The sequence below is a fragment of the Oryctolagus cuniculus genome, chromosome 16 (genome assembly GCF_051225735.1).
Source record: "Oryctolagus cuniculus isolate XC-2025 breed Fujian yellow rabbit chromosome 16, ASM5122573v1, whole genome shotgun sequence".
Taxonomy (NCBI): domain Eukaryota; kingdom Metazoa; phylum Chordata; class Mammalia; order Lagomorpha; family Leporidae; genus Oryctolagus; species Oryctolagus cuniculus.
The window spans coordinates 7,206,764-7,225,099 of NC_142882.1; the positions used below are offsets into that span (position 1 = coordinate 7,206,764).

The following is an 18,336-nucleotide window of genomic DNA, read 5'->3' on the forward strand; positions in this document are numbered from 1 at the left end:
GCAGAGCGACCTCAGGTCTACACCGGCCCTGAGCCTAGCAGAAAAACCTGACTCTGGGCGGGGTGAATTAACAGGAGATTAGGACCTAGTAAATTTGTGGTACTACTGAACTGAGACTGTGAAAAAAGAGACGGTGGGGGAGAGAACTCATGGAATTCACGTGAGTACTCTCCAGAGACACTACAATTCCGTAACTTTGGCAACCCAGTGGGAGACTGAAGGAGAATCTGAGCCCACTGTGAGGGCAGAACAGATTCCCTGTGTGGTCCATGGGAAAGAGCTTCCGCTCTCTGGGTCCTGTGGGTATATCATTTGCCTGCTAACTACCTCCAACTTCGTTCAGCTGTGCGGAATTACTTCCCTTTTGAATCAAAAAAAGAAAGAAAGAGAGAGAGATATCTACCATGCCTAACCTGGGAGTGTCACCTTTGGCACACCAAACAGAGCTCTCAGGCCACACCCATCTCAAGCCTCCAAGGCTCCATCAAAACAGACAGTCCACTTAATCTAGAGTCATAGTATAACAAGAAAAAGCACCACAGTGAAGAAACCAAATATCTCCAATATGCCAAATAACAAACGCAAAAACCGAGGTAATAAAAACAAGGAAGTCACTATGACACCCCCAAATGAAAAAGACACCCCAATTCAAGATTATGAAGATGATAAGATAGAAGAAATGCAAGAAGCAGATCTCAAAAAATTGATAAGAACATTAAGAAGTTCTCAAAAACAAATTCTTGAACTACAGAAATCCTTAATGGACAAGATAGAAAATCTCTCTCGTGAAAATGAAATATTAAGGAGGAATCAAAATGAAACGAAACAACTAGTACAACAGGAAACTGGGATAGTGACGAGAAATCATAATGAAGTGAAGAATTCAATAGATCAAATGAAAAACACAATAGAGAGCCTTACAAACAGAATGGGTGAAGCAGAAGAGAGAATATCGGACTTAGAAGACAGAGAACAGGAAAGGATACAGTCAGACCAAAGAAAAGAAGAGGAAATTAGAAATCTAAAACATATTGTTGGGAATCTTCAGGATACTATTAAAAAACCCAACATTCAGGTTCTAGGAGTTCCTGAAGGCATGGAGAGCGAGAAAGGATTAGAAGGCCTGTTTAGTGAGATATTAGCAGAAATTTTCCCAGGTTTGGAGAAGGACAGAGAAATCCTAGTACAGGAAGCTCACAGAACCCCTAATAAACACGACCAAAAGAGATCCTCACCATGACACGTTGTAATTCAACTCTCCACAGTGAAACATAAAGAAAAGATTCTAAAATGTGCAAGAGAGAAACGTCAGATTACTCTCAGAGGATCTCCAATCAGACTCACAGCTGACTTCTCATCAGAAACCCTACAAGCTAGGAGGGAATGGTGAGATATAGCCCAGGTACTAAGAGAGAACAACTGCCAGCCCAGAATATTATATCCTGCAAAGCTCTCATTTGTGAATGAAGGTGAAATAAAGACTTTTCATAGCAAACAGAAATTTAAAGAATTTGTCGCCACTCATCCAGCCCTGCAAAAGATGCTTAAAGATGTGTTACACACAGAAACACAGAAACACGGTCATCAATATGAAAGAAGATAAAGGAAGGACACCTCACAGCAAAAGGTCACAGGGAATTCAAAGCATATATTAGAACTTATCTTTGGCAAATGGCAAGGCAAAGTTACCACTTTTCATTAGTCACATTGAACCTTAACGGCCTGAACTGTCCAGTTAAAAGATACAGATTGGCTGATTTGGGTTAAGAAACAAAACCCATCTTTTTGCTGCTTACAAGAAACACATCTTTCCAGTAAAGATCCATACAGACTGAAAGTGAAAGGCTGGAAAAAGATATACCATGCCAACAGAAATGAAAAAAAGTGCAGGCGTAGTCATCTTAATATCGGACAACACAAACTTTACCACAAAAACTGTTAAGAGAGACAAAGAGGGACACTATATAATGATTAAGGGATCAATACAACAAGAAGATATAACAATTATCAATGTATATGCACCTAATTACATGGCATCAGTTTATCTAAAAGATTTGTTAAGGGACTTAAAGGGAGACTTAGACCCCATACAATAGTACTGGGGGACTTCAATACTCCACCCTCAGAAATAGACAGATCAACAGGACAGAAGATCAACAAGGATACAGCAGGTTTAAACGACACTATAGCCCAAATGGATCTAACAGATATATACAGAACTCTCAATCCTACAGCTAAAGATTTTACATTCTTCTCAGCAGTACATGGAACCTTCTCTAGGATTGACCACATACTGGGCCATGAAGCAAGTCTCAGCAAATTCAAAAGAATTAGAATCATACCCTGCAGCTTCTCAGACCATAAAGGAATGAAGTTGGAAATTAGCAACTCAGGAATCCCTAGAGCATACACATACACATGGAGATAGAACAACATGCTCCTGAATGAACAATGGGTCATAGAAGAAATTAAAAGAGAAATCAAAAACTTTCTGGAAGTAAATGAGGATAACAGCACAACATACCAAAACTTATGGGATACAGCAAAAGCAGTGTTAAGAGGAAAGTTTATATCAATAGGTGCCTACATCAAGAAATTGGAAAGGCACCAAATAGATGAGCTTTCAATTTACCTCAAGGATCTAGAAAACCTTCAGCAAACCAGACCCAAATCTAGTAGGAGAAGAGAAATAATTAAAATCAGAGAAGAAATCAACAGGATTGAATCAAAAAAAATTACAAAAAATCAGCCAAGCAAGGAGCTGGTTTTTGAAAAAATAAACAAAATTGACACCCCATTGGCCCAACTAACTAAAAAAAGAAGAGAAAAGACCCAAATCAATAAAATCAGAGATGAAAAAGGAAACGTAACAACAGACACCACAGAAATAAAAAGAATCATCAGAAATTACTACAAGAACTTGTATGCCAGCAAACAGGGAAACCTATCAGAAATGGATAGAATCCTGGACACATGCAACCTACCTAAATTGAACCAGGAAGACATCAAAAACCTAAACAGACCCATAACTGAGACAGAAAGTGAAACAGTAATAAAGGCCCTCCCAACAAAGAAAAGCCCAGGACCAGATGGATTCACTGCTGAATTCTACCAGACATTTAAAGAAGAACTAACTCCAATTCTTCTCAAACTATTCAGAACAATTGAAAAAGAGGGAATCCTCCCAAATTCTTTCTATGAAGCCAGCATCACCTTAATTCCTAAGCCGGAAAATGATGCAGCATTGAAAGAGAATTACAGACCAATATCCCTGATGATTGCATAGATGCAAAAATCCTGAATAAAATTCTCACCAATAGAATGAAACAACACATCAGAAAGATCATCCACCCAGACCAAGTGGGATTTATCCCTGGTATGCAGGGATGGTTCAATGTGCACAAAACAATCATTGTGATACACCACATTAACAGACTGCAGAAGAAAAACCATATGATTATCTCAATAGATGCAGAGAAATCATTCAATAAAATACAATACCCTTTCATGAAGAAAACTCTAAGCACTGGGTTTGAAAGGAACATTCCTCAATACAATCAAAGCAATCTATGAAAAACCCACAGCCAACATCCTATTGAATGGGGAAAAGTTGGAAGCATTTCCACTGAGATCTGGTACCAGACAGGGATGCCCACTCTCACCACTGCTATTCAATATAGTTCTGGAAGTTCTAGCCAGAGCTATTAGGCAAGAAAAAGAAATTAAAGGGATACAAATTGGGAAGGAAGAACTCAAACTATCCCTCTTTGCAGACGACATGATTCTTTATTTAGGGGACCCAAAGAACTCTACTAAGAGACTATTGGAACTTATAGAAGATTTTGGCAAAGTAGCAGGGTATAAAATCAATGCACAAAAATCAACAGCCTTTGTATACACAGACAATGCCATGGCTGAGGAAGAACTTCTAAGATCAATCCCATTCACAATAGCTACAAAAACAGTCCAATACCTTGGAATAAACTTAACAAAGCACGTTCAAGATCTCTACGATGAAAATTACAAAACCTTAAAGAAAGAAATAGAAGAGGATACCAAGAAATGGAAAAATCTTCCATGCTCATGGATTGGAAGAATCAATATCATCAAAATGTCCATTCTCCCAAAAGCAATTTATAGATTCAATACAATACCAATCAAGATACCAAAGACCTTCTTCTCAGATCTGGAAAAATGGTGCTGAAATTTATATGTAGACACCGGAGACCTCGAATAGCCAAAGCAATCTTGTGCAGCAAAAACAAAGCTGGAGGCATCACAATACTAGATTTCAGGACATAATACAGGGCATTTGTAATCAAAACAGCATGGTACTGGTAAAGAAACAGATGGATAGACCAATGGAACAGAATTGAAACACCAGAAATCAATTCAAACATCTACAGCCAACTCATATTTGATAAAGGATCCAAAACCTATCCCTGGAGTAAGGACAGTGTATTCAATAAATGGTGCTGGGAAAACTGGATTTCCACATGCAGAATCATGAAGCAAGACCGCTACCTTTCACCTTACACAAAAATCCACTCAACATGGATTAAAGACTTAAATCTATGACCTGACACCATCAAATTATTAGAGAACATTGGTAAAACCCGGCAAGATATAGGTACCGGCAATGACTTCTTGGAAAACACCCCAGAAGCACAGGCAGTCAAGCCAAAATTAACATTTGGGATTGCATCAAATTGAGAAGTTTCTGTACTGCAAAAGAAACAGTCAGGAAAGTGAAGAGACAACCGACAGAATGGGAAAAAATATTTGCAAACTATGCAACAGATAAAGGGTTAATAACCAGAATCTACAAAAGAGATTAAAAAACTCCATAACATCAAAACAAACAACCCACTTAAGAGATGGACCAAGGACCTCAATAGACATTTTTCAAAAGAGGAAATCCAAATGGCCAACAGACACATGAAAAAATGTTCAAGATCACTAGCAATCAGGGAAATGAAAATCAAAACCACAATGAGGTTCCAACTCACCCCAGTTAGAATGGCTCACATTCAGAAATCTACCAATAACAGATGCTGGCGAGGATGTGGGGAAAAAGGGACACTAACCCACTGTTGGTGGGAATGCAAACTGGTCAAGCCACTATGGAAGTCTGTCTGGAGATTCCTCAGAAACCTTAAGATAACCCTACCGTTCGACCCAGCCATCCCACTCCTTGGAATTTATCCAAAGGAAATGAAATTGGCAAACAAAAAAGCAGTCTGCACATTAATGTTTATTGCAGCTCAATTCACAATAGCTAAGACCTGGAACCAACCCAAATGCCCATCAACAGTAGACTGGATAAAGAAATTATGTGGCATGTACTCTATAGAATACTATACAGCAGTCAAAAACAACGAAACCCAGTCATTTGCAACAAGATGGATGAATTTGGAAAACATCATGCTGAGTGAATTAAGCCAGTCCCAAAGGGACAAATATCATATGTTCTCCCTGATTGGCAACAACTAACTGAGCATCAAAGGGGAAACTTGTTCACTTGTTCTTTTGCTGGCTAATTATGTCATTTTCCAGTGATGTTCCTGTTTCTGTGTTTGTGTGTAGCACATGTTTGAGCGTGTTTCTTAGGGCTGGGTTTGTACTTAAAGTTTCTTTCAACTTCTATTTGCTGTGAAAGATCCTTTTTCTCATGCATTCATAAATGGGAGTTTTCTAGGGTATAGTAATCTGGGTTGACTGTGTTTTTCTCTTAAGATTTGGAATATGTCTTGCCATTCTCTCCTTTCCCGTAGGGTTTGTGATGAGAAGACTGGGGTGAGTTTATCTGGGTTCCCTCTGAATGTGATTTGGCATTTCTCTCGGGAACATTTTAAGATCTTTTCTTTATGTGTTACTGAGGAGAGCTTCTAGTTCTGATGTTCTTTCTTCTTCTCTTTGAGGATTTTTTTGAGACTATCCACTGTATTGTTATTTACTCTACTGAATTCTTCACATCTAAATTTCATTCTGATTTCTCTTCAATATCTCAATTTCCTGGGAGCACATTTCATTTAGTTTGTGAATGTGTTTCTGATTGCTTCTATTTAATCTGATGATAAGTTTTCTGAATTCTGTTTCTGGAATATCTTCAATCCCTTGCTCTTCTGCTTCTATTACTGAAGAGCTGATGTAATCTTCCATTCTGGGGCTAATACTATGTTCCTTAGTTTTATTAAAATTTTTCCCCTTTTTATTGGCACTTGAAATTTCTTTCTTCTTTGATATGTGTCTTGGTGCTTGTGGCAAGATTTCCCTCTGCTATGTGTCTACGTTGCCAGTGGAAATATGTAGTTCCACCTCTGGAAGTCCTGCTTCCTTCTGGATGGTGATGGGGGCCGATAGAAGGGCTCTGGTGCACTAAGCCCTGCCTACTTTGGCCAGGCTCTGGTGTGTGAAATGAACTAGGGATTTCAGTCTTTAGAACTTCTCACTGTCATATATATAGCTCATGTGGTGGTGGTGGGGGGAAGTACTCTGAAATGTGATCCTTATTCTGGGTGGCGGGTGTGCAGTGAAGTAGCCACTAAAGTCAATGGACATGCACACAGAAGGCAAATATGGTAGCACTGTGTTTATTTTCAGAGATGTAAACAGATAATATGGCTTCTCCCAGCTGGCTGCCAGTCTGATTGGAGGGGGAGACATAGGTGGGCAGGAGTATGCCCTAGTTCTCTGTCCTTTCCCATAACTTCCCTCTGGGAATTTCAAACAGTTGTCCACTGCTAACCGCAGCTCTGGGGTCTCGTAAACTTACATCTCACCTGGTACACCCTGGGGGAGGATGGTGTCACATCAGTTACCCCATTTGGGTTCTTCTTCACACCTCTGCTGTGGCTCAGTGGCTGTTTGTTCACTCTGTGTGGTCCTGCTACATCTCTGCTGGACTCCCGGGCTTCTCTGCTCAAAATTCTTGTGGCTCTGTCACCAGCCTGTATCACCTTTCCTAATTAACTATCTATTTTCCACCTTGAGACTGAGAACATCTTGTTGCTCTACTGCCATCTTGGCTCCTCTCTGTTATTCTTAAAAGATAAGTCGAAAAGCATCAGAACAGGTTAATTCCACCCTCCTTTTGAGAGCCTTTTCCCCAATTGAGATATCTTAAATTACAAATGTCCTCATCATCTCCAACACAGTAGATAGTTCCTCATAGAATTGCTTCTTTCTCTCCAAACCCTCCAACAGTGTCTTTCAGCTCCTATAGCCTGAGAAGCACTTGGGTGGGAAATACCATAACTTTATGGGGCTGTCTCGAACATAGGAAAACTTTCTGAGTCATACTCAGTTGTGTATGAGTAGCCATTAGCAGATGCCTCTTCTAATATCCAAGTCAGTTTGTATTTGATTCCTTTGCATTTTAAAGCAATTGTGTACATATGTGTGTATGTAAATATATGTTATTATTATGATTATGTTTAGGAGATACAGAATGATCATTTCTTCCATGTGTTCAGTAGATAATCAAATCACATGTTTCTAGGTTCTTAAGTTATTTTACAGCTTTGATTAACACTTAATAGTTCTGTGATATTTTAGTGTATGTGTGCAACATGTCCAGAGAACCTCAAATTATTCATAGAAAATGGAAGGCTCTTAGACAATTGAACTATTTTAATTCAATGCTTAATAAAGGCAAGGCACCAGTGGTGACTGGATGAAAAATCTGTTTATATTAAAATTATTAGACTTTCTGTTTTACAGCAGTTTCAACTTACAAAGTATTTGAGCAGAATACTAGAATTTTCTTATGTGTCCCCAACTCCTTTAGCTATCCTCTATTGATAACATCTCATGACAGTAGGATTGTAGGATAAAATGGACAATTGATGAGCCACTGTTGATGCATCACTTTGCCTAAAGTTTCTAGTTTACTTTGGGTTGCTTTTTTGTTGCACAATCCACAAGTTTTGGCAGTGGAATAATGATACGTGTTCTCCATGATGGTATTCTAGAGAGTAGTCCTGAAAACCACTTGCACTCCAGATAATAGATATCTGTAGGGTATGATCCTGCCCTTGGTGGTTATCATGGTAAGAATAGAGATGATTTCCAGCTGATTTCTCTGCTTTAGGGTGAAAATGGAGACTTTGGCACTTAGCTTCCATGGCCTCATAAGGGCTTAAATGAGAAATACCCATGATTTTAGGTGTAAATCTTCATGGAATTAGTGTGGATGTTAGAACATTTGGGATAGGTGTCATACATGGATGTGTGAACATAAAGATACATTGATGTTGATGTACTGATTAGGAATCTCTGAATTGAGAGTGATGAGTGGGGCCACAGTACTTGGGAAACCTGTACTTGTGGGTTTCTTTGTGCACAGGATTGCTATGAGATCTGTGTGGGAAACAAGGAAATGTTCTGTGGCTGCCCTGGATACTGGGTGTGTGGGGCTGCCCCTTCCTCTTTTGTCCTCTGGGGAGTCTGATGCTGGAATGCTCTTGGCTAAGTGCTGACTGAGACTGGCCCTTCTAGGTTCTCACCTGACAGCTCCCATTGCACCCTGTGAGGCAGTCTATTTGTGTCATATTAAACAGCAAAGTTTTTGGATCAAATCTAACAGGAGTTTGTCTCTAGGATCTTGCTATCCATAGACTTTGATATCATCATAGCACCTGGGGTAGAAAAGATGGGCCAAAAATAGGTTTTCCATCTTGTATTTTTCACCTGGACACAAGACCTCAGCTGCACTGCCCCAGGGAAGAATGATTCTATACTCCATGGAAGAGGAGGTGGCTTGGCAGAAAGGAGTTAGATTGAAGATCATTGGAACAGCCTCTCCAGTCCAGTAGAAACACACACAGATGTGCATACATGAATGCAGAAAAATACAATATGTGTGTGTACCTGCCTAGCACTGAAGGTTCTTCTGCAATTGAGTTCTAGGGTTCTGTACAGATTTCCTAAATGCTTCCTTTGCTTTTTCTCATTCCCCTACTGCAGGTTCCCTTCCTTGTGTATTCACTGCTTGATAGTTTGTGCTTTCTTGAGTTACAAAACAGCCTTCATAATGATGGAGATATGGTGATTGCTGACCCCCCCATATATAGAACATCACTAACAGAAGCATCAATAATCACATATTCATATGCCAAGTTTAAGTGTCCTTTGCTTTCTTTATATTTTCTGTGGTTGTCCTGTTAGTTATTTCTTGAGGATTCTGAAAATGGTTAGACAAATGCCTAGATAATTGGTGAGATAAAATTCTGTGTCCCTGGCCTGTCCATCCCTTACCTCACATAGAATTTGTTGATAAATTTTTTGTGGTCTCATGATCACATTTCTTTTTCACCTATCTCTGCATTGTGGGATGAGAGACTGCTTCTCCTCATAGAAGAAAAGAGAGGGTATTGGCTTCTCTTCTTCTCCACTATGATCAGCTCAGAAATCCTATAAGCCTCGGCAAAACACTGTCTCCCATCTGATGCCATGAAATGAACATCCTTGTGTTTACTTCAGCTCTTCTTGCTCTGGTCAAATTTTCTGCAATGCACTTGTTTTTGGGTCCATAAAAATGCTATTTTTTTTAGTAAATCTCAATGGAAAATAAAAGATAGACCAAAACAGAATATGTTTCATTACAGATGATTAACATTTTTGTGTTCAGACAACTTAATATAGATATTTCAAAATATATGTTATTCTGACTCCTCCCTTAGGTTTTCCTTCCATAGTAAAATATGATAAATATTTTTTCCTTTATGATTATTCAGGCCTAAATATATTTTTAGGTCTAGCATAATTTTATTTGAAACCAATTTTTGAATGTTCCTCACTTTCTAACTGGCTTCTACCTTAATAACGCAGTCAGTAGGAAGAGAGTACATAGATCTTTGATAGAAGATAGATGTTAAGGCATCGATCTTTGCATTATGATTTAAGCCAATGGATTCCAAGAATCCATAATAATGGACCATATGATTTGTGCAACCAAGCATTTCGTGTGATACAGTATTGTAGGCTTATGTCCGCAGAGCACTCCACTTTTATGAGGATGGATAGTAGCCAGTTATAACAATATTATTCCCTTCACATTGATGATCTTAACAGGTGGCCTGAGTTGGTACGTGCAAATAATGTCTCATTGATACTTTGATTTATTAGTAATTGTGCTGGCCTGCTGCACCAGTGGAACAGAACCTGAAGGAGGGAGTGGCAATGAAAAGAGGCACAAAGGTGCAGAGAATGGAGCCAAGACAACAAGGCTTATCAAGGCTCATTTATTCCAGTGTCTCTGTGATATTTATACATAACCAGCTACAGCTCAAAGAAGCACAAAAGATAACAACACACATATGCAGCTTATCAGGCTTCCAATAACACAGATAATTTTAACACAGTGTTCTTGATCATCATCCTCCTTCAGGATGGGAGTATGTGACTTTTTTTTTTTTTTTTGCTGGTCCATGCTTTGTTTATTGCCTTATAGAAAACATTTAACAAAATAAGAAGGTAGACATCCCCTTTAACATCCTCATGTAAAAATTTCACAGTACAAGAAAGTGATCACTTTTAAGTATGAAGACATCCAAAGCCAGCCAGTACTTAAGTATAGCACAGAATATTTTTTCTATAACTTTCTTAAAAATGTTGGCACATTACTCACTTGGGTTCTAAAAATTAGTGAGTGTCCACTTTCTGTCCTTTGAAACATTCTATATCCATACTGCATATTAATCCTGGGGCTCAAAACAGCTAAGAATCTTGAAAAACCTCTCAGATAGCTCAGATGGCTTGATACCAACTGGTAAAAGGTATACTATAATACTTTGCATGTAATCATCTGTCCATTACCACAATAACCAAGTATAAAGCTGTTATACTTAAAAAATGCTAAAGGAAAATAATTTCACTTTTCCTTTGCAAATATCATGTCTTAGCTCTTAAGAGAGGAAAAACTTTCTTGGAGGGGGAAATATTTTATAAGTAAAAATGTCAGGTTTATGTTAGTTATTACAAATATCTCATTTAGGAAAGAAAGTGAACATTTTGATTCAAAAGAGTCTAAAAATTTCATCATTACAAGCTTAATTTAAAGCCAAAAAATTGTAACATGTCAAACTAATATAAATCAGTATATTCTACTGTTTTTCAAAGAATCCACAATTGAGGAACAATAGCTTATGTAAGATACCTGGTTTTTTTTCTTTTTTGACAGGCAGAGTGGACAGTGAGAAAAAGAGACAGAGAGAAAGGCCTTCCTTTGCTGTGGTTCACCCTCCAATGGCCACTGTGGCTTGTGCGCTGTGGCCGGTGCACCGCGCTGATCCGAAGCCAGGAGCCAGGTGCTTCTCCTGGTCTCCCATGGGGTGCAGGGCCCAAGCACTTGGGTCATCCTCCACTGCACTCCCTGGCCACAGCAAAGAGCTGGCCTGGAAGAGGGGCAACCGAGACAGAATCCGGTGCCCTGACTGGGTCTAGAACCCGGCGTGCTGGTGCCGCAAGGCAGAGGATTAACCTACTGAACCACGGCGCCGGCCTAAGATGCCTGTTTCTGACATTTGGTCAGATTCGCTGGTATAAGAAGCCCTAGGCAAAGGATACCACCTCTGAGTTTGCAGGTCCTCATTTCTTCAGTGAGGGTGGTAGACTGTGTGCCCTTTAACAGCCCTTCCAACCTACAGGTTTATACAGAATTGTTAACCTTGTGTGATCAAAAGAAAGTGTTTCAACTCAATGTCATTTTCCAGATAAATACAGTTCTCCCATTTAAGTGGCGTGCTGTTCTTTAAATGTTTAGATTTTGCTTTAAAATTTATTTTCAGGGTATCTATCACCTTAAAAAAGATAAGGTACAACTAACAACACAGTCTCCTACTTTAGGCTCTTGCTCTAATCCTATGCAACTTTGGGCCAGGCTCTGTGTGAAAATGAGTGTGGTGCACCTGCTAGCTGCCTTGAAGACCAAGAGAGCGACTATGATATATCAAAGTAATTGTAAACTACAAATTACCACATGGATGCAAAGGATTTTCATGAATCTAGGTTGAATTTTCCCTGGTTAAAAAAAATCTGTATTTTAGAAAATAGGCATTCTTTGTCAATACTTAATGCATTTATGATTCTGACTCTAGTTATCTGTCTCTTTTCTTACAATCACTCTGTTCTGTCTCTAATCACTCTTCTAGTTGCACCAGGCCTTGACTCAGTTTCTCTCTCCTGGAGTCCAGAAATCTGACTTTGAAATAGGTGGAAACCACCATGAAGATCGCTGTTACTTTGGCAACTACACTGTCATCACTATGCACTCTACAGAAGTAGTATCATAACTAGACTAGCATCTGACTCACCTAGGAAGTGTTTTAAAACAGCTCTCTGAGCTCCTGCCCACAAGATGCTGATCCAGCAAGTCTGCAGCAGGACCTGGAGAAACTTCTTAAAAGCTGTCCAGGTGATCACCAACAGTCAACTGATTAGGTCCGTTTCAAAGATTTACTGCTCTGTCTTCAATTTTTTTCTCTATAATTTTAGCAAATGCCAGTTCATGTTTAATATAAAATTTTCCCTTACATTGATCACCAGCACACTGGAAAAGATCGCCCATGATCTTGGCTTAAATCCACAGGGAACCAGTCATCACAATCTTTTACAAAAATTTAAGATTATAAATTAATTTCAGAGCTAACAAATGCATGTAGGGAGTGAAAGGTAGCTGGGCCTAGGTTTACATGGTATATTTGTAGTTGGTCACCATCTTATTTCAGTTGTCACTACTCAATAAAGGATAGCAGGAATACCTCCAAATCACAGAAAGATGGCTAACCAACTACACTCAGTATTTATAAAATGCTTCAAGCAGACATAAATTAAAAGTATTAAAAAAAAACCCAGCTTCCTATAGAAACCCAGACATGCACACTTCTGAAGTCTATGGAAAGAAAAAAATTGACCAAAACTACAGGTGTTTAAAAGTATGCCACACTGACTGTGGTAGAGATTCATCCTTTAGGAGGTTTACCAGGCACAAGTGGAACTCAGCTTCCATTTGTTCTGCAAGAACGACATGTGAAGTATTTGGTATAATGTAGTTCTGAATGCCATCCCTTCCAAATTTAACACAAAAGCTAGTTTGTCCCCAGCTCATCTAGGCACTGAGGAATGTTCTCATGTCCTTTGGCTCTCAGCTGGGGACACACCAGTCATCAGCTTCGTGGTTGGTGTTGTAATGCTTCCAGGCAGCCTTGTTATACACAGGCAATCTTTCTATGGATTCTGTGGACAGAGCCTTAATGTAGATCACTGCATCTGTCCCATAACCCTCCAAGGAATACAGATTTAGGTCTCCCTGGAAGTACTGGGCATAAAGACGGGATATGGGCAATCCATAACCAAAACCAGCCAGGGGCACTGCACGGGAAGTCTCTAGGCGAGGTCGGGGTGCAGTTGAATACATGTAGTTGAAGAGTCTGTCAATTTTCCTCAAAAGAACGCCACCTCCTCGGTCACTCATCTTCACAGTCATATCCTCATTACCCAGTGTGACATGAACTTGAATGGGGGGGGGGTTAAACACCTTTGTCGGCATGGTGTTCCATGGTTGCTCTCATTGCATTCTTGAAAAGTTCAAACACCATGTGATAGAGATGGGATGGTACATAAACCACTTGTATTGGCTGTCCTGGTGATTTTGCATTTAATTCTTCAAGTTCTAGTTCAGGAGAGTTAATATAATACACATCACACAGACACCTAGCATTTTCATAGCCATCTTTAATTACTTCAACTACATTGCAGTTTGGATTTATGCTTCCAATGTGTTTTCTTCCTTCCTTCCTTCCTTTCTTCCTTCCTTCCTTTCTTTCTTTCTTTCTTTCTTTCTTTCTTTCTTTCTTTCTTTCTTTCTTTTTCTTTTGACAGGCAGAGTGAACAGTGAGAGAGAGACACAGAGAGAAAGGTCTTCCTTTGCCATTGGCATGCTGCGGCCATCGCACCGTGCTGGTCCTATGGCAGGAGCCAGGTACTTCTCCTGGTCTCCCATGGGGCACAGGGCCCAAGTACTTGGGCCATCCTCCACTGCAATCCCTGGGCACAGCAGAGAGCTGGCCTGGAAGAAGGGCAACCGGGACAGAATCCGGCACCCCAACTGGGAATAGAACCCAGTTTCCCAGAGCCACAAGGTGGAGGATTAGCCTAGTGAGCCACAGCACCGGCCCCAATGTGTTTTCGATGAGATGGACTTCCTTTCCCACCAAACAATAAGGGGTGCTGATTGAGCAACATTCTAATTGATATGCGACTCATGTAGAACCCATCCAAGAAGTACTGAACATTCTGGCTGGTGACACGATCCACCCTGAAGCTCTCCTTGTATTCAATCACTCCCTGAGCCATTGTGGGAATGACGTCATTGTGGCAGTTCCTGATTGGGATCACAGTATCTGTAAAGTCATAAACAGCTTTTGCATCTTCAGCGCCTTTGTCCTTAAAATCAAGAAGCTCCTGAAGGCTCTGGATGTACCAGCTTTGCACCAACTGAACACATGGCATCCTAAGAAGATTATCTGGAAGGAGACTTATTTCTTTCAGTATATTTGCCAATCTAACAGGCAGCTCCTGCTGCAGAAACATAAACAAGGTCTTTTCGCAAGCATTCATTGATCCGAAGTCCAGGAACTGCTTCATGGAGAGCAGGGATGGCAAGAAGCATGCAGAAGTCGACTTGGCCCGGAACGTTGCTCTCTGCCTACACTGGGCTGGAGCCAAGTCTGAGGCAAGGCTGCGGCAGTCGCAGGGGCCTATGGCATGCAGCCCCGGGCCCCAGCTGGTCACAGTGGCTCTGCGCAGCAGCCGCGCCAGCCTCATGCCAAGCCTCACTGGAGGAGCTGGAGCCCCGGCACCAGGTCACGACTGGGCGCCTCAGCCGGGCAGTATGTAGTATGTGACTTTCTTATCCCAGGAATTCCACAAGCCAAGACTGGCCTTGACTTGTCCAAATGCTGCCTACATCTCCTCTTTTTTATTTTATTGAGAATGGCCTCTGTCTTAGGTTGCCCTCAGTCATCTCTGTACTTACCCATCATTGGTAACTGGTGACTTAGCCTAGAGCCCTGTATTAGGTTGGTACAGGATTCTGAGTGTCTTACCCAGCTCTGAGCATCATTCCAGCTAGGCATTAGGTGAGAGTCAAGGACTGATAAGATATTTGGCCAAATATCAATTATTTTCATTACAAAGGAGGTTTAGTAAGAAGTTTTAAATGATGGATCTCAGTCCATATAGACTGTAGTGAAGTTAACGTAAGTTGTAAAACTCACGGAAAACTTCCCATACAAAGTAGGAAAAGCAGTAGCGGTCCAGGCAACATTAATAACCAATGGATCCTCTGAAACTCTCCAAAATATAGGGGCTTGTTAATGAACATATGTTGTATTTCACTCTTAAACTTATCAATAACAGACTCTACATATGGCACATTGTTAGTAATGTTAAAACAACACCCCCCAGGCACAGATTCACAGCTTATATGATCTTTCAACAGCAAGTAATTGATAGCTGCATGGTAGAAAAGGGTTCCTGAGTGAACTTGATCCAATTCTTCAGCTATATTGGATAGTGCAGTAGCAGTAAGATTGATTATTTTGGTCACCAGATATGCAAGCCTTCGTAGTGCATGATTATTTCCATAAGCCAATCCAGGAACTCCTACTACCGATATAGCCATGGTAAAGGCAGTGTCTTCTCTGATTAGGATGACATTGTCATCGCAGTTCTCAGGTAATGAATATTGCCGATGTCAGCATCGGGGCCACACGGCCCAATGAGCAGTTGCAGAAATTATCAAGGGCTAACAATGTAAAAGCATATTAGCTGCATTAAAAAAAAAACATCCATTAGGACCCACATTCCATACCAGTACCAGATCAGGTCCATTCCATTGATTGGTGATAGGATCCCTCCATTTCACCATTGCTCTTTTTGCAGCTGTTTGTGTATGCCAGTGTCTATCAGCTACAGAACGACCATCTTTATCCAATGTGAGAAAATTTAAAATGAATAAAACATGTGAGAGCCATTTGTTAGGAGAATGGGCAGAAAGCCCAAACTCTCCCTATTTAATTTTATTTAAATATTGCTTTAAAGTATTATGTGTGTGTTCAACAATGCATTGACCCTGAGGATTATAAGGAATACCAGTAACATGAGATATAAAAAGGTTGCACAAAAATTTTAAAAGAAGTAGAAGTATAAGCAAGTCCATTATCCATCTTGATTTGTTTTGGGGTTCCCAAGGAAGCAAAAGCTTAAAAGCAATGGGTAATGACATGTTTTGTAGCATACCTTTATGTAAGGAAGCAAAAATAAATCCAGAACAAGTATTGGTAGAAACATGTATATATTTCTGTCTACTAAATTCCATGAAGTGGGTGATATCCATTTGCCATAGTTGACTGGGGAACAAACTGCGAGGGTTAATTCCATAATAAGGTACTGGTAACAGGATGGAGCAAGTAGAACAGGATATTACAACTTGTTGAGCTTGTTCTTGAGCAATTTTATGTTTTAAACGTAATGTATGAGGATTTAAAGGATGTAAAGTGTGATATTATGTTGTTATTTTGATAGAATATACATGAAAAGCAGAATCTGCCAAATGATTGCCCTCTACCAAAGGTCCAGGAAGATCAGAATGTACTCACATATGACCTATAAAGAAAGGGCAAGTACACTGTCGAATGATAGTGCAAATGTGAGAAAACAAAGTAGAAGCAGCAGAAGATTCAGGAAAAAATGAACAGGTTTATAATTGAGGCACCAATAGGAACACATATTTGATATTGATGTATATGTTAACCACTACATCCGAAGTAGACTGCAATGCAAGTGGACCAGCAGCTAATTCAACTAGCTGTGGAGATGAAAAAGTGCTGTACGGTGATCATCACGAATTACAGAAGCTTGATCAGTGTTGAAACTGTTGGTAAATATCAAGGCAGCATTCTCTAAAGATTGAAAACTTGTATTTTGTGGTAATACACAGGTTGTCATAAAAATTGTGATACTTTATCTGCTGGATAGTTATTATGAACTTGTCCTGAAAAAGAAGATAATCCAAGAGGCCAATCTTTGGTGAAAGACAGGCGACAAATTAGCTGTTTGTTAGTATAGGGTTGACACATACATGTCAGCTCTATCCCAAATATCTTTCTAGATTCTAATCTCCCTTTAGCTATAATCTCAGCTATTGCATTATAATATGCTATGACATTCTTTTTAGGGGTAGCCTGTAAATATATCCAAAGTAAAGGAGCTTCTTGCCCCAGCAGAGCAGAGGGTAAATAATCTGTAATCAAAATAATAAGAATTAAAGGCTGATTATAATCAATATAAGAAACAAAGCTCTGAGATAAGGCTTGTTGTACCTTTTACAAGGCCAGCCATGCTGCAGGAGTAAGCACTCGTTGGGAGGTAGGAGAACTATCTCCTTTCAGGATATCAAATAAAGGTTTAAGGTCTCCTGTTGTGAGGCAGAGATGAGGACAAAGCCAATTAATATCCCCTAGAAGTTTTTGAAAATCATTTAAAGTCCAGAAAGAATCAAATTGTAAGGTCACTTTTTGTTGAAGTATTTTTGTGGGTACAATTGGAAGTCTAGATATTGATAAGGATATTGAAGTTGCATTTTTTCAGGGGCTATAATAAGACCAAAGGCAGATAACTGTTCTCTCATTTCTGTTAAACATTGTATAACCAGAGGTTCCTTGGGGCCAGCTAACAAAATATCATCCATATAGTGTATAATATATAAATTGCTATACATTTCATGAATTTTTTGAAGAGCAACATCAACAAATTGTTGGCACAGAGTAGGACTATTGGCCATTCCCTGAGGTAAAACCCTCCATTGATATCTTTTCATAGATTTTTAAAAATTTACTGATGGAACACTAAAGGCAAATCAGAGACAATCTTCTGGATGTAAAAGTATTGTATAAAAGCAATCTTTTAGATCTATTAGCGTAACATAGGAGTCTCTTAGAATAGCAGTGGTCAGTGGTAGACCCAGTTGCAAGGCCCCCATAAGTTCCATAGTAGCATTAACTGCCCTAAGGTCCTGAAGCAACCGCCATCTCCCAGATTTCTTTTTGATAACAAAAATAGGACTACTTCAAGGAGAATTAGAAGGAACTATATGTCCTGTTATCAATTGTTTTTTTCACCAATATCTGTGTAGCAGCTGTCTTTTTCTGCAGTAAAGGCCACTGATCCACCCATACAGGATTATCCAATTTCCATTTTATTTTTTCTGCATGGGACACAGGCTGACCATTGGCCATCAAGGGAAACCCAAGCCTCTCCGTTCATGATTGACAG

The 18,336-nt window shown here is 39.7% G+C and overlaps 2 pseudogenes; one reads left to right on the forward strand and one right to left on the reverse strand.

The window, feature by feature from the left end:
- LOC127488281 (vomeronasal type-2 receptor 116-like) overlaps window positions 1-18,336 on the forward strand; it is a 90,029-nt pseudogene that overhangs the window by 43,238 nt on the left and 28,455 nt on the right.
- On the reverse strand, window positions 13,109-14,826 carry LOC127489358 (pyruvate dehydrogenase (acetyl-transferring) kinase isozyme 1, mitochondrial-like; annotated as a pseudogene).